This window comes from Rhea americana, unplaced genomic scaffold (genome assembly GCF_003343005.1).
Source record: "Rhea americana isolate MKP2758 unplaced genomic scaffold, rheAme1 scaffold_274, whole genome shotgun sequence".
NCBI lineage: Eukaryota > Metazoa > Chordata > Aves > Rheiformes > Rheidae > Rhea > Rhea americana.
This window is the reverse complement of record NW_028186395.1, coordinates 564,350-577,789: the sequence shown is the minus strand read 5'-3', so window position 1 is coordinate 577,789 and position 13,440 is coordinate 564,350. Positions and strand designations below refer to the sequence as shown.

Here is a 13,440-nt window from a genome sequence, read left to right as displayed (position 1 = left end):
CTTTCAGGATCTAGGAAGAAAATACAGACTGTTTCTGATCATGTTTGTAGTTTGGCTGAAGAAGCTGTAGGTGTTGGGAGGGCACGGGCCATACCTGTCATGTGGGGCATTCAGTAAATTGGACAAAATAACTACCAAGGAGGACGTAGCCAAATACAGTTCAGCCTTCATTAATGAAATACAGTTCAGCCTTCATTAATGAAGACTGTCAAGCAGGTGGATTGGAAGAGGGCAGTGTCCTGATATACTGGAAGGAAAGGAGGGTCCACTGCAGGTGGTTAGCATAAGGAGATTAGACTCAATATGTCTACTGTCATCCTGTCCCGTCTGCCACCTTTTTTATCTTCTTATTTATACGCTGATCTAAACAAGCTGCTATAAGACTAGCACAGGACCTCTAGCTTTTGATCGCCTTCATCAGTTTTCTTCATACTCCCTGTCACTAATCTTTTTCACCCCAACACTAGAATTCTGTATCATTTGAACTCAGATATAGATACAGATAGTTTGATACAGAGGTAGAATGCCTTCCCTGAAAGAAAACAACTGGAAAGTTGCAATTAAATATATTTAAAGTCATTCAGTCAATATTTTAATTGACTCAGATTAGAATAGGAAATACTGATGGCAGTTGGAATAACTCATGAGCTTCATACAATGGAGCAGGTTATCTTTTATTTGAAATCTGTGGGAAATTTTTGAATCATATTGTCAGGAATTTAAGGTTGCTTATTCCTAGTAATCTTTTACTGCAGGGTATCACCACATGAGACAGAGAAACTCTCTTCTCTCCCTTATTTAAATAAATGCATTTCATGTATGCCTGGAGAAGAAGGAAAGATGAAGGAACACCAGCTTGTAGAGCTCTACTCTGTCTCCTTATCTCCTTGGGTTTATCCAAGAACACATCAACACCTTCACCACGAATATCAAAGCATTTAAATATAGAAATAAAATTAAAAGGCGCTGATCTCACCTGCCATGTCTGCAGATCTGGTGGGGCATTTGAAATAAGGCAGTCTTTTATAGTATCTGCACATAGCTCAGGACAGAAATTAGTTGAGTCTGGGTGTGACCAAAAGAGGAGAACTTGGGACAAGATTGAGCCAAAAGGAAGTAGCTATTTTACTTTCCTGGATTAAGCAGAAAGATGCACACTGCTCCATTCCTTATGGTAAGAGCTGATTTCCTTTTTGACAAATCAGTAAAAAAGACAAAGTAAAAAAAGTAAAAAGTAAGAGAAACAAGAATAAAAGTATACATTTCTTTTCTGCAAGGTAAAAGAGATCATCTTAATGCTAATATAGCAAAAGGTGATGGTGGAAATTGTCTTCTTTTCCCCTTTTCCTTGGCATGTCTGGTTTGGAAAACGTGCCATATACCAGTATTGCTTCTGTGGGGCATACTGAGGTCCAAATATGGTAGGTCTGAATGGGGGAATCCGTGGGCTGCATGCAGTTTCTGTGTGTATACCCGGTAAATTCTAAATATCTCTCATGAACTGTAGACCATGGGTGTATAGAAGGAAAGATGCATTTGTTTGTCAAAGCACAACACAAAACTGTAAGTGTAATCTGCTATTGAAATTCATAGATTTGGCAGGACTGTATAGACATAATGTTTATAAAAGATAAAAATGGAAAATTTCAACCTGACTTTAAAAGGACGTAGTTGGATAAATGCCATTTGAGTTACCCACAAAAATTTGCCAGGAAAACCAAAGCTGTCTCTAAAATTGATTAGCTAAATCACTGCTAAATCACTGTGAAAATCAAAGACTGGACAAAGAACAAGGCAGTTGTATAAAGCAGATTAGAGCTGTCTCCAGTCAAATCAAACATATATTAATATAGACAGACAACAAATTAACTCAGTGCAGACAAGAAGAATAGGTCAGAAGAACAGAATGGGGTATTTCATCCTGAAATATCTGGAATCGACCAAGATGTTTCGTTGACCAAGTGGTTCAACATGAATTCCAAAAGCTAAACAGTGGCGGGAAAAGTTGTACTTTGATGTATAAACAGGAAGGCAGTATAAAAAATTTACTTCTTTGAACACCAGGCATAATGACTTCAAAACACAATGATGAGGGAAAAAGTGCTAAATATGGCATCCAGTGACCCTTATATGTTGCAGCTCAGAAGTGAATTTCAACAAAGTCTCCCAAGTACAAAGAAAAGCTGGAAGCAACCACAGAGCAATCAGAAAGTTTTTCTTGTCCAAATGTGCAATAATCCAGATTTCACAGTAATTCCTATCTAAAAGTCAACATTAATGCTCAGTATGGAAAAAAAAACACATAGTAACAATGCTGAACTATAGGAAAGAAGCATTTGTTGATACGAGGGACTGAGTCAGGAAAGGCTGACACCAGAAGTGCAGGAAATAAAATCTGTATTTTAAGGAAACACTAAATCAGTCATACAACAAAGCTTTAACAAACTAGATATCTAGAACTCAAAATAAAATGTATTATTACCCATGGTGAAGAGTTTCTTGGGGTCAAAGAAAATTATGTTATGGTTTGGAAGGATAAACAGAAATATGAATAAATGAACAGGCAGTATCATAGATGACCTTGTGATAATGAGTCAACAATAGAAGCAATAAGGAGTAAACAATAGAAGCAATTTCTGAGAAAACATAATGTATCTAAAATCAGGGATTATGGGTCCTGCCTTGTGATGATTTTGTGTACCTCCTTGTCAACTTTTTATCTGAATTATGCTGAGCTTCAGCCCTTCTTAGACATGTGAGAAGCTATGACACGGAAAAAACCATGGAGAAAGGAGGAGGGGATGGTAATGTACAGCTTATTTCTCAGACACTGCCATTCATAGACAGCTGAGAAGAGTATGTCTCCGGGGACTATATATTATTCATCAGAGTCCTCCCTGCAACCCAAAGCGCGCACTACTCTTCCCCCAGAACACCTCCTCAGGGCAGGCAGAGGTGCTGTATCTCCCCAAGAACAGCTGAGAAAGAAAAGAGTAAGACTATGTTTCTGGTTGGAGTATCTCTGCCTCAGGTGAGGAGCTGAAGCTAGAAGCTCATCTGCAGATCATATCCAGGCTGCAGGAGGATGAGTCTCTCTGAGAACCCATCAATCTCCATGTCAGTCCTAATACTATTGACTCCTGATTCCTGCTCCTGCTATCCATTTCCACTGGAAAAGTCTTGAGTGGTCCTTCCAGACCTTGGGACATCCTTGTTTGAGCCATTCCTGTATCCACTGTGTTCTTTCTGGCATATGGTACCAGAACCACACATGGTGGCCAAGATAGGAGAAGAAATCAATATATGTAAAGACATGATGTTGTTCCCTGTTTTCTCTCCTGACCTTTCATAATACTTGATTGGTTTTTGGTCACTGGCACTTGATATGTAAAGTCATCATTTCCCCATATATAGTCTTTTACATTTATTAACACTGATTTTCATCTTTCACTTTATTGCTCTGTTCTGATACAAATAATACAAAAGTATTCAGCATTTTTGTTCTGTGTTTGATCTACAGTTGGAGGAGGAAAGATACTTTTAACTTATGAGAGTGAAGTTTCTTGTCCTTTGTCAAGAAAACCTGATAAACAGTATCTATAAACACCTTAAGAAGCAAGCTTTTTGAGTGGCCTCAGACAACATGTCATGAAGTAATCCATGAACAAGAGCTGAGCTGAAGAGATACAGAGACTGATCACGTTGAGTTTTGGCAAATCTGATTGCATTCAGTAAATTTCAGAAGATGACACATAGTCAAAATTGGTAGGTAAACTGACAATTCAGTAACACCTGTCTGGTCAAGGTCAGCATATGACAAAATAAAAGTAGAAGCCATGCCTTTTGTTTTCTTTGCATCTGTTTCAGTAGTCATTTCCACCACATTCTTGGGAAGAAGTCCTCTTTGCTTAAAAAGTCACCACAATAAATTAGTTACAGTTGTGATATTTGTCAGCATGGTTATAAGAGTAATATCCCTTATTTATGAATCAAAAAGTACCTTTTCAATTGCTTCCTTACCCTGAAAAAGCTATTGGTATAAGCACTTGTGCCTGACATTACAGTGTTCACAGAGGGAGAGTTTTCTGGTTTAAACTGAGTTTAATTTGCCAAACTCTTGCCCAGACTAGCACTTAGAGAAGCCTATCTGTCTGATTCATCAAAAGGGAGATTAATTACTGACTTAGCTACAGTGCACATGTTCTTTAATATCACTTAACAACAAGAAGCGCTTAGCACGAATCTTGGTGCAAACATGAAATGCACGTATCTACCACTTCCCTCCCTCTTGTCTTGTCTTGTCTTCTTCAGTACTCAGAAGCAGGCACCTCCATCCTATCAAAGCTACTGGGGAATTTGAAATCAGTATTTCTACCACTCTGTGGAATGACTCTTGACCCTACTTGGAAAGCTGGAACAAGTGGCAATCGAGGTAAATTAAACCCAGCGGAATAATAATCAGAAATAAGACAAAAATATTGAATGACAAGGATCAACAATCCTCAGAAGAGATTGCTATAATAAATATTCATCTTCTATCTCATGATAATTTCAGCTCAAGGTCAGGAAGAAGAGCTGGGTGAGTGTGAGCATCCTATCACAAAGCAGTAAACACTCTCACTAGTAGCACACAGATCATGATCGAGGAGCCTAAAATTTCTTACAATAAAAAGACACTAATGTAATTGGAAATTGCAGGTTCAAAAATAAACAAAAGGAGAGATTTTCTTCACATAGCACACAGCTGTGAAATCCCTAGATGCAGAATGAGTCCAAAGACTAAGCAGACAAATTCACGGAAGAAATAACCTCCCAAAATGTGTTAAATTGGAAGACTCCAATACAGTTCAGGAAACCAGGACGGCAAACTGCACAAAGACAGAAAGTAGAGGGGAAATACCACTGCACGTTTGCTCATTTTTGTTTTTATTAGAGGTCTTACCAGTCCACAGTAGCCCTAGCAGATTACAGTATGTATCTTACTTTACATTTGTAGCTGTGTCCAAGGATGACATTTACCTTTCTCAAAACAGTATAGGAGTGTTTGACTGATGCTCAATTAGCATCGTCTGTGACCATAACTATTTTCTATTCCATCAGATAAGTTATTAATAAAATCACCAGATAATGGTGGATCCTGAACAGCCACTCATGGCTCTCTTGCATTCAAGAGTGACCCACGGATAATTCTTGTCTAAGTAACAGGTTAGTTAGTTAGTTTGGCACCCACTCTGTATTGCTTTCTTCTAGACTATGCTTTCATAGTTTGCTTAAAAGAATGTAATTTGAAGCTATGCCAAAAGCCTTACTGGAACACATCTGTGATGCCTTTTTATTCTTTGTCCGTTAGATTTGCTGCCCTGATTGGTTTGGCATGATTACTTGACAAGCCCATGTTGACACTGGCTCATCACCTTAGTCATTAATAAATAATCAAACAAATTTCCTGGTTCTTTTTTTCTGAAGATCTGTACTGGATTTGTCCTAATCTGTGTCCTTCACGCTCCTCTATTCTCAGAGAAAAATGTCACAAGCTTGAAGATTTCGTCAAAGAATTCAGGAGAGTTTTGTCAGATCTTTAAACATCACAACCTAAAATTCTGAAAACTTCTAACCCATGTAAATTAAAAGCTGCAGCTTTGTCAGTATTATGAAAAAYACATGGCTTTTATTGACTTTTAAAGTGAAGACTGATACCAGGAAGGCAGTAAATATTTTGGCCTTCAGACATCATAGGCTGACAGCTGTCCCTCTCCAGCACATTGTGGACCTGTGTTTTGTTCTTTTCCCTTGATGCATCTATTGAATGTGTGAGGGCAGCAAGGCTTTGTAGCAGATTGGTGGCAGCAGGGTCACTTACGCAGGGGATTCGGCATCTTTGTCTGTCCATGGGAGTTAGACAAACGTGAACAGGGGAGATGATGAGAGTGCTCCAAATTGTACTGTCTGGAGTGYGTGAGTTGCACATGGAGAGGGAGCATCTGTGAAGCACCCGGGGGCCGAGGGTAAATTGTGTGTTTGTGCACAGGAACTGGGAAGCTGTGTGTTCTACAAACCTGGGGCTGGCAGCTCTGTGGTGGTATGTCCTCCCACCCTGGGGAAAGCACATTCATGTAGAGAGTATGGAGTGCTAATGCAGGGAGAGCCTCAGCTCTTCACTGCGGGAGTTACATGTCTGGGGTCTGCAGCTCTGTGATTTACTGTGGGTGTGAGGGGGCGTGAGAGTTGAAGGCTATGTCGCAGGCAGCTCGGTCTAAGGGGGAGGCTGTCACTGGGGTTATTGGCTCCTCACTTAGTGCACGTGTGTCTGCGCCACGTGTATCTGCAGCAGCTGATATTTGTGCCAGGCTGGCAGGAGAGGCTTGGGGCACGAATAAGGGTGCTGAGCTTCCTTGTACAGAGGTGGGAGCTGAGAGTGACAGATGGCACAGAAGGTTGTGCTGGAAGGAACTGAGAAGTGGCAATGGTCAGAAACCCACAGGTGGTGCCCAGATGCTGCTGGTAAAGAACAAAACAGTGGCCAACATGTCCTGGTTCTGTGTGCGCTGAATGGTGTACCACATCTGCTAGCGCTCCAAGGCCACGCCACAGTCCTCCATGCCCTGCCCCGTGCTGAYTGCACAGATTTCCACTGCATTTACTAATCTCAGAATATTCCACGGCACATCAATGTTTTAATGCCAGAATTATGCAAGATTCAAACTACATAATGTATCACTAATTGGCACTCAGATTTTTTTAAAATGGAATTTCAATTCTGAACTACAGAAATCCTAATAACTGATGTACCAAGAAATAGTGCTGTTTCATCAGATAAGAAATGAGTTATTTTCAGAAAAAATCCTCACCTACTGCAGTACTGTTTTTTATGATCATTCTACACAACTTAATACAAGTTGTTGTGAGCAGGCCAGAAGTCACTGATGTTCAAAAGGAAATTCTCATTGATAATCAGTCACGCAAATCCCCAAAGATTAAGTTGCCAGTCCTTCCTGCTGTTTAAATATTTTCATAGTTTTTTATTAAGCCAAAATAAATAAAAAGAAAATGTGAGGAAGAAAATTGTAAATTARTATCTATCATGTTACATTTGAAAAAAAAATAGTGAAGGTTAAGTTTTCAGGAGCTGAAAATACAGTGTAAACTTTTTGCCTCAGAAGAGAAGTTCAAAATTAAAATCAGAAGCTGGCCACCAGTATCATATTGATTCTAATCACCCTGACTGAAGCTCTACCTTGTCTACCTATCAATCTGCATACAAAATGTACATAAGCAGAAGTCCCCAAAGCATTATGTATCTAACTTCTTGCTGAAATGAAGGAATGTGAGTCTTTAAACATATATATATATATATATATATGTATATATATATATATGAATATATCTGCTAGCACTGTTAGGTATGGGATTTTACTCATTAGGAGGATAATGCTTACAATTCCAGGTATCTGAAAGGTGGCTTTGCTAGAACTTTTTTGTATTTTTGATATGTATTATCGCAATTGCATAGGTACCTCAGAGACGGTCTGGGAATCCCCAGTTGTTACTGATACTCTAAAACTACAAGGACAGAGACAGTACCTGCATTCAAAGATATGCATCATCATTTGCAGGTGGCCTGATTGCCAACTCTGAGGATCAGAGCTACTGGCCATTTGCATTGCAGATGTGGCATTAGATGTGCCCTTCCAATTACTCCAAGCCTAGGCACATCTGAAATGCCCAGGGCATTCAGCTGTCCACTGGGAAGCTGTCCTATGCCATCCCCAGATAGCAATTCTGGTGCTTTGGTGCAGCCTTCTGAGTTTCAAGAGAAACCAGGATAGCTTGTCATCAAGGCTGCTGTTCATTTTAGCAGAGCATGTGAGAGATTTGGGCAGCCAGTTATGTAGACAGCCTATCAAGCAACAGGTTCCTCTATAGCATCTCCTCTCTGTTCTTAGTAGTGCAGAGTTGATGATTTCCTTTCTTTCAGGCTTCTTGGCATTACTATTCAGGTAAATGGAAATATCTTAGGCTGTGGATCTTCACCTGGAAATCCTGATRTGTATCTGCTAACCTGTAGCTATGGGGGGCTTATTCAGGTGCAGATTCAAACCTGTAAAGCTCCTTCTTCACCTGCCAAGGACATATTCTTCCTATATTTTGAACTGTGGTTTTATTTACATATTTGTGACCTTGCCCAGGGCACTGTGGCACAGAACAGCKACCACTGCTTCAGAAAACAGTGTCCAGCACATGTTCTGGTCCAATAAATGGCCTTATGATGAAGCATTTATAAAGTCATGAAGTGAGTAGAATAAGGAAGCATACGGATATGCCGTATCTAAGCCTGGATACAGGCTTGCTACTGGATAAACCCAGGTGCAGATGTAAGGGACTAACCCCAGAACAACAATGTGATTTGAAATCTGTTCAATTAAAAACAAAGAAGCAGTGGACTRAGCAATATTTTTTTCCTTTACTCCTCTTCACCACAGCTGGGAGCTGCAGTTCTCCCACCTAGAATGCTTCCTTTTTGTACGTGGTTTGGACAGATCTACACCCATCAGCCAGCAGCTCTGGAGGAGGGAAGTATGCACACTAGGAGCACCTCGCCCTCCACCCTGAGATGATAACTGAAGAGGAATGCCAAAAGGAATGTGCCCCATGCCCAAGGCACAGCTCCCTTGGGGTCTGGCCACTTCTGTTTCTTTCATCAGCAGGAGCTTCACACGGTTGATGTGGGGCTGATAACAGCGACAGATGCTCAAGAGACAGCATCACAGGTCCTTGCAGCACCACTGAAGTGCTCTGTTGAAGAACTTCTCCAGCTATATGAGGACCACAGAGGAGATTCTTATCCATTTGTGAAGATCACCTCAGAAGGCTTAACCACTCATGAATGCCCAGGGATATGAAGCCTTCTTAGTGCAGGCCTCTGTCAGCTGTTTTGGTGAGGTACCTAGGTGAGTGCCCAGTGGCTATGTCCACTACATAGTGGAAACAGGTGAGTCCCCCACTCCTGCCAGCAGACAGAGGCAGCACCATCAGTGACTAACAGTTTGCATTGTGGCTGTTTCCACAGAAGTTATCTGTGTAGATATTGTCCATTGCCATACTGGATAGCTGAGTGCCAGGTGCAGGTCCACAGGGCAGCCTGAATGCTGTTTCTTCCATTGCCAACCTGCATCCCTCTCCACAGTCACTGATGTTGCAGGGACCATGATGCAACTCAGTGGGGTGTGGTGTTCAGCCTACCTCTGCTCTGAGAAGTGGGCCCAGTTTCCAGGACATAAAAGCTGTGGAAGGCCATCTGTGCCTTTCTAGTACAATGGTAGGGCACACCATACCCACCAGGACAATAAAATCTTCAACTCCTCCCCATGAATCAACATTCTCCCTGTCCCATTTTTTAGTAAAATGGTCCTTCCATTCCTTTCTGCTTTTCTTTTACTCTGTAATCCTATGTTCAGTCTGGAGAATAGGAGATGGCTTCCATAGAGCTGAGGTTAACAGGTCTAGCAAGAGACCTCTGCTCTCACTTACACTCAAACAGGAGAAGGGTTTCTCTGGTTTATATTATCTTCTTGCTCTGTAGCCAACTTCCATCTTGTTCCAGAATCTGGGACAGCTGAAACCAAAACAGGAGGAGTTGTCAGGCCCCAAGAAAGCCACAAGGAGAATACATGGCTTCAAAAGCTCCAGCTAGTTATTTAAACAAAGAAGGATTGGAAGAAACTTTAGGTACTCACTCTAGTTTTCAGATGTGCTACACCAGCTGCGGGACTTAGGAGTCATTTGCCACAGTGGACTCTTCCTGAATTTGATTTCCCCTGAGATGATTTCTAGAAAGGCTTAACACACAAGTAGGTGAGGAAATTTAGCACAAATTTCTGAAATTGATTCAGTGCTTAACCATGTGAAGGCATGTCTGCAGGAACCCCAGACCCCAGATTTGTTGGAGTTCATTAGTATTTACCACGCACAAGTAGTAGGTCTTCTCTGSAACTCAATAAGCCATATTAGAATCAATAAGATGCTTAAACATGTCCATCAGGACACTATCAACAGGACAAGTTGTATTCAATATTGTGTCAGGTAATGTGATGCAACAGTGACCACAGCATGCCGAGTCTAGCAAAGTCAGCACTCAAAAAAAGCAGTCACTTTTTCGAAGCTTGGAGGATAAAAGGGTAAAAACTTGTAAGTGGAAGCATGGTTTGAACTACTTCTCTGAATAAAAAGTCTGTCTCATGAGTATAGCTTTTCTCGTGGTTTTCTATATTGCATAATATTGGAAAATGATACTTATTTCATGAGAAGAGCTGTCACTTGTTCTATTGAACTCCATTTTTTTTTATAAACACATCCTGTTCTTTCTATTAGGCAAGATTGTTTTATCTGTAAATATCAGAAGAACTGTAGAGATGTTCACAAGCAGTGATACAAGATTAGACAAGAAAAAAAGGTCAACAAAAAAGATCTCTAAGTATATTTGTGGGAATTCTGACTAGTGCAACAGAAGCATGAGTCAATCCAGGCTGCAGAAAAAAAAAAAAAAAAAAAAAAACAGATAGGAATCTGGTTCCTCCCAGATCCTGGATCTGGAGCCCTTCAGACAATCCTTTTGCCCTCTGTTCCCCTCCAGAACCCTCACTCAAGCTCTGGTCCTCTCCAGGCTCCCCTATTTCGGATACTGGTGCTTTCCAGGCCCCTCTGTTCCCTCTCTGGTCTTCTCTAGGTCTCTTCATTCAGGTCTGGAGCCTAATGGCCCTTTTCATATGCACTGTGAACCCCCTCAGTACTTTTCATTTGGGCTCTAATAACCTAGTCCTCCCCAGGCTCCTCTGTTTGATGTCTGGGATTCTAGCTCTGAAGAGTGTTTGAATCCTTGCCCTGAAACAAAACCTGCTGTCAATATGCATAAAATGAGTAACGAGAAACAGCTCATTCCTTATGCTTACAAAGTGTGCTGAGCAGGACTCTAGCAGCTTTCCAACTCTGAAGGCTCTCCACTCTGTGAGCCATACTCAGACTTGAACCCCCAAGCTGGCACTTCCTAAAGAGTCTGTATCCATCCATTGCAGCACTCTTGTCATGTGAGCCGTGTGTGAATCACATCTCCATGACCCAAAGAGTTTGTAGGCCTATAACTGCACACAGGCTTCTAACTCCTCCTGTTCATTCTCCAGTGCATGCATTAGTGTACATGCACTAGGCATTAGCCTTCAGAGGGGCACCCAGATGTGTTGTCTTCCTAGAAAAGGCTTGAGAGCTTTCCCCATAATGTTGTCTCATATGCCTTTCCTTTTTTACTTCCATACACTTGTTGTAATTCCAGTTCAGACCTGTTTTGTTGATTAAGAGGTCCCTTCTGCTTACATCACCCTAGACCTTTTGTTTGCCAACCTTGTCCACCACTTCCTTGCTTGACCTTTCATTACTATCTCCCACCTCTGTCATTCCTAGTTTAAAGCCCTCCTCACCAGGTTGGCCCGCCTGTTGGCAGAGATACATTTACTCCATTTCATTAGGTAGATCCCATCTCTGCCAAGCACTTGTTCCTTGAATAGATTCCCACTGTCACAGAAACCAAAACTCTATAGTCAACACCGGCTGTCAGGTGATGATCCGCAGGATCCACTCAGTCCTCCTCAAGCCCTTCCCTCTCACTGACAGGATCAAGACAGCCACGCTCTTGATGATCCACCCCAGAGTTACGCAGTCATGTTTGAGAGACTTTCCCGGTCTCTCCTGGCACTATTGTTAGTGACCACATGGAAGAGCAGCAGGGTGTAACAGTCTGAGTCAGATCAGCCTCAGAAGCCTTTCCACAACATGCCAAATATGAGCCACCGGCAAGCAGTATATCTCCCTAAATAGCAGGTCAGGCCAGCAGATGGGGCCTCTGTCTCCAGCAGCAGGAAGTCTCCAACTACAAGTTGTCACTGATTCCTCTTAATGCTCCTGTGTGGCCAAAGCTCCACTGGCAGAGGTGCTCCATTTGAAAGAGTCCCCAGCTCCTCATTAGCTGCAAGGAGAATGAACCTGTTCCAAAGTTCCAAGTCTTCCAACAGAGAAATAGCCCAACCCCTTTTCCTATTGCCAGAAGTCCCCAGCTTCCAGCCTTCACCATCATGGGAGTTTCCACATTCTGATCCTATAGGCACTGACTCTTCCTGCCCTCTGCTACAGGTAGAAGTTCAGGATCCTGGAGCTGCAGAGCCTCAGAGAAGATCCAGTTGATACCTTGCTTATTGTCTCTGATGCTCTACAGTCTGGTGACCTCCTCGCTTGACTTGTCAGCTCAGCTTCTTCACTACTGCATGCAGAAGSTATCAACCCCAGTCTCAGCAGGAGGTCTTAGCAGCTTGGCAAGTTGTGCCCTCCATCTGAAGCTCCATCTGAACTGAAGCCTCAGATGTTGCARGGACAGTTATTCCAACAGCTGATGGGGACCAAGCCCTGTGTCACATCACTGCCACAGTTGAGGATGTATATGCTACTCTGAGCAGTATTGCCAGGTTTATCTTTGCACCCTGCTGCACAATTGCTTCATCTGTTGGGTGCCTCTGAGAGCCATGCTCTGTGCCTTGCTGATAGAGAGGAGGTGAGACAAGATGGGATGCAGAGGTCCAGTCATGTGCCTCTCCCAGGCTGTTGTGCAACACAGCRTAAGCTCAACATAAGCTGCTGTGATGGCCGAGCGGTGAAGGCGTTGGACTTGAAATCCAATGGGGTATTCCCTGCGCAGGTTCAAATCCTGCTCACAGCGGGTGCTTTTACTTGTAGCCCCTGCCCTCTCATCACCAGGATGGAAGAACAGACACCCACCCATTATTGCTCATAAGAATGACTCGAGAAGAAAGCACAAAGCAATTTAGTAGTCTTCTCCTTACCTCCAGGTCTGACACTAGCTGAGCTCTTCCCTTAGGAGGATTGAGGTAGAGGCAGTCAGTAAGGCAGTAAGTATGACATGATGCTCAAATGTTTGCAAGCTGACATGTACTTGTCCTTATTCATACTTGTCCTCCTTGTCCATGGTTGTACTTATTTCGTGCCCTGCACCTGTAGCATTTTTCTGCAGGGGGGATCTAGCTTGATGGCAGGGGTTGGAGGGAGGATGGGCCACAGCTACTCCATACAACTACACAATTCATCCAGCCCTGGAGATGCTTCCTCTTCCTAGAGCAAGTCACCTGAGCTGTCCAAGAGCTGCAATAGGGCAGCTCTTGTCCCTGGCATAGAACAATTCCACTGTGAAGAAAAAGGCTTGGACCTTCCATAGAGGGTGAGAAGCCCCTTCCCTGACTGGGAATTGAACCCAGGCCATGGGAGTGAGAGTGCCAAATCCTGACCGCTAGACCACCAGGGATGAGGTGAGTGTGTTTCTGGTGATAGCCAGCAGCCTGGTTCCACAGGGACAGACGGATCCATGACCTCACAGCCCCAAGCTGA

At 42.5% G+C, this 13,440-nt stretch overlaps 2 non-coding genes across 2 annotated transcripts; one reads left to right on the top strand and one right to left on the bottom strand.

Annotated features, from left to right (window-relative positions):
- Positions 1-12,674: 12,674 nt before the first annotated feature.
- On the top strand, positions 12,675-12,757 carry TRNAS-UGA (transfer RNA serine (anticodon UGA)). Its single transcript has one exon. It is a non-coding gene; the product is annotated as a tRNA-Ser (tRNA).
- Positions 12,758-13,285: 528 nt separating this feature from the next.
- On the bottom strand, positions 13,286-13,357 carry TRNAE-CUC (transfer RNA glutamic acid (anticodon CUC)). Its single transcript has one exon. It is a non-coding gene; the product is annotated as a tRNA-Glu (tRNA).
- Between the last annotated feature and the right edge of the window lie 83 nt (positions 13,358-13,440).